This window comes from Myotis brandtii, unplaced genomic scaffold, assembly GCF_000412655.1.
Source record: "Myotis brandtii unplaced genomic scaffold, ASM41265v1 scaffold369, whole genome shotgun sequence".
NCBI classification, from domain to species: domain Eukaryota; kingdom Metazoa; phylum Chordata; class Mammalia; order Chiroptera; family Vespertilionidae; genus Myotis; species Myotis brandtii.
The window spans coordinates 223,029-226,279 of NW_005364180.1; the positions used below are offsets into that span (position 1 = coordinate 223,029).

The 3,251-nt window shown below is 66.2% G+C and overlaps 1 protein-coding gene across 1 annotated transcript in view; it reads right to left on the reverse strand.

Annotated features, from left to right (window-relative positions):
* Window positions 1–3,251, reverse strand: part of SYT7 (synaptotagmin VII) — a 100,057-nt gene that overhangs the window by 11,331 nt on the left and 85,475 nt on the right. The window lies entirely within an intron of this gene.

A 3,251-nucleotide genomic window follows, 5' to 3' on the forward strand; every position in this document is an offset into this window, starting at 1 on the left:
TGGACTGTACTGTTCCCCAGAAAGCCCCTACCCTCCATCCCTGCCTGCATGTGGCCTCTGAGCCTGCCTCCCTCCCCAGGGCCACCTCCCTGCTGCCCCAGCCTGGGCGGGAGCCTGGGGGCGGAGGCTCGGGTGGTGAGCGCTCTGTCGCTCTCCGCATCATTACCCTCTGCAAACACCAGGGTGCCTCTCCCCCGGACGCCCCACCTGTGTTTGCCCAGGCTCAGCGAGAACACAGGTGCCCTCTGGACGCCAGACCAACCGGGTGAGGTCAGGCCCCTGTCCTCGCAGCTCTGCCCAGCAGAACTGTCTATGCCGACACGTGTTCCGTGTCCGCACTGTCCCTGTGGCCGCTGAGAACTGGAAACCCGTGGGACTGAAACTCGCTGAGATGTACAGAGCCGCCTAGTGGACAGGGCAAGTGCACCTTCCGGAAAGCTCCCCCAGCGTCAGAGGAAGTCGGGGTACCCCCAAGAAGCCCCGGATCTGAGCGTCCCACGAGAGGCCCTGTCTGCACCCTGCCTCCGTGCTGTTTCCAGGGAGCCAGGCTCTCCCGCTGGCAGCTGGCGGGGAGGCCAGTGGGGGCTCTGGACGGGGGGGCTACAGGCCCCCAGCGACCAGCTGGAGCCTCCCACGAGGAGGAGGGGGGCAGCAGCATGGAGATGGGGAGACGGCAGCGTGGGGCTCGGGACAGGCTACGGTAGAACAGCTGTGAGACCAGAGCCAGACGTGGAGACATCAGCCACGGCCCTGGGTGTGGCCCGGCCACCAGCACACAGTTGGCCACGACAGGCACAGAGGCATGCACGGATATGCAGGTCCTGGAGGGGCACCAGGGCCCAGGAGCAGGGTGTGCACGTGTACACATACACACACACACACACATATACACACACACACACACACACACACGTAAGCCCAGAAGACACCCAGGGGACCAGGGAGGGAATGGCACAGGCGACAGGCAGGCCGACCAGAGCAGCGAGATGACACACACACAGGGAGGCGCACACCGTGACCCTGAGAGGAAACACGTTTGGGGAGACCCAGCATGCCACGGTGTGCTGGGGAGCTGGGACGCACTGCAGCGGAGGAGGCAGGGAGCAGTCGGCTGCACAAGGCACCTGCCGTGGAGGCGTGGCCTCGCCTGGACCACGCGTAACACCCCACCCAACCCGGGGACATGAGGGCGCCCCTCCCAGAGGCGCGGCCACAGCAGCGCTCACGTGCACGCGCGCACACACACATGCGTGGATGCACACATGGACACGTGCTCACGCAGGCAGGCACGCCACGGCCCTGGGTGTGGCCCGGCCACCAGCACACAGTTGGCCACGACAGGCACAGAGGCATGCACGGATATGCAGGTCCTGGAGGGGCACCAGGGCCCAGGAGCAGGGTGTGCACGTACACGTACGTGTACACACACACACACACACACAAGCCCAGAAGACACCCAGGGGACCAGGGAGGGAATGGCACAGGCGACAGGCAGGCCGACCAGAGCAGCGTGATGACACACACACAGGGAGGCGCACACCGTGACCCCGAGAGGAAACACGTTTGGGGAGACCCAGCATGCCGCGGTGTGCTGGGGAGCTGGGACGCACTGCAGCGGAGGAGGCAGGGAGCAGTCGGCTGCACAAGGCACCTGCCGTGGAGGCGTGGCCTCGCCTGGACCACGCGTAACACCCCACCCAACCCGGGGACATGAGGGCGCCCCTCCCAGAGGCGCGGCCACAGCAGCGCTCACGTGCACGCGCGCACACACACATGCGTGGATGCACACATGGACACGTGCTCACGCAGGCAGGCACGGGAGGAAGAGGAGGCTGAAACGGCTGGAGAGGTAAAGTCAGTTAGAAACAGAGGGAGAGGAGGAGCACGGAGGCTGACGGCTGGAGGTATGAGAGTCGGTTACTGGGGCCGCCTGGGAAGAGATGGTCAGCACCACTGAAGCTGTCGGAGGTGACGGGACAGAGAAAGTGCGCAGAGAGGCGGGGGGAGGCGGAGGGGCCCTCGCTGCCCCGGGACAGCCCTGTGAGGAGCAGATGGGAGGAAGGAGGCAGGAGAGAGAGGCCGAGAAAGGTTAGTTGGAGACGCGTGAAGGCTGCAGGGTGCACGGGGACGAGGAGGAGCGAGGCGGCCGAGAGGAGAGGCAGAGAGGAGGCGGGGGGACACACCGTGACAGGAGGGACATGGTGGCTTTGGGCAAGGACAGCGATGGGGTGGTCAGGCCCGGGCCCCACGCGGGCGGGGGTGGGGCCATGGTGGAAACCATCTGGATCCCAAGAAGCGGTGGTGAAGGGATGGCTGAGCGCATGAGGCGGGGTGGGTGCAGGGCCGATGGGTGAAGGCGGAATGCAGGGTGTGGGAGCCTCCCCCCTCCCTCCCGGGCCCAAGAGCGTTCGGAGGTTCTTGGGGGCCATGGCCTGGAGGCCCAGGGGCCGGGAGAGCCTGAATGGCGGCTTCCCAGGCCCCAAGAATCCTGGAAGCAGGGGCAGGGACCAACCCTCCCGTCTTCGAGTTCTTTGCTAGGTGCACCCCCGTCTCTCTTGCTGTTCCCCCTTTCTGCCCGGAGCCGGTGCTCACAGACCCTGGGCTGAATGTCCTCCCCAACAGCAGCCTAGGGGCTCCCACCCCTCACCCCGAGACTGGGTGGGAAAGAGGGGGACTGGTCCTGGAGACGGGAGCTGAAGAGGAAGGGACAGTTGACCGAAGCCTTCCGTTTCGAGGCCCAAGGAGCAGGGGCCCAGAGGGTGGAGCCCTAAGGGGCCTGGTGCCCCGCGGGTGAAGCAATGCCAAGCTGGGGTGGGGAGTGCTGGGAAGGAAGTGCTGGATTCGGGACACCCTGCCAACCCCCGCCCCCCAGGCCATGAGCAATGAGTGTCCCGGATGGGGTGGGTGGGGTGGCCGGGTGGGACTGGCATGGGTCCACTGGGAAAGTCGGGCCGGGTCTCGGCGAGGGCCTGGCCCCCACCTCCACCCCCACCTTTCCCAGGAAGGCAGGGGAGGGCTGATGTCATGATCAGAAGGGCCAGGGTGTGAAGAGATGGAGTGAGACCTGAGTGGCAAGGGGTGAAAATAGGCCGGGGGTGGAAATGGAGCCGGGAATTGACACGGGGGATGCGAAATCTCGTTTCCAGCCTGCATCGCTCCCTCACGCGGCACGCCTTGCCGGGCCAGGCGCTCAGCAGGCTTCCGGGGGGCCCAGCCCCTCTCCCACAGCCTCTTCCCCTCAGCATGGCCCT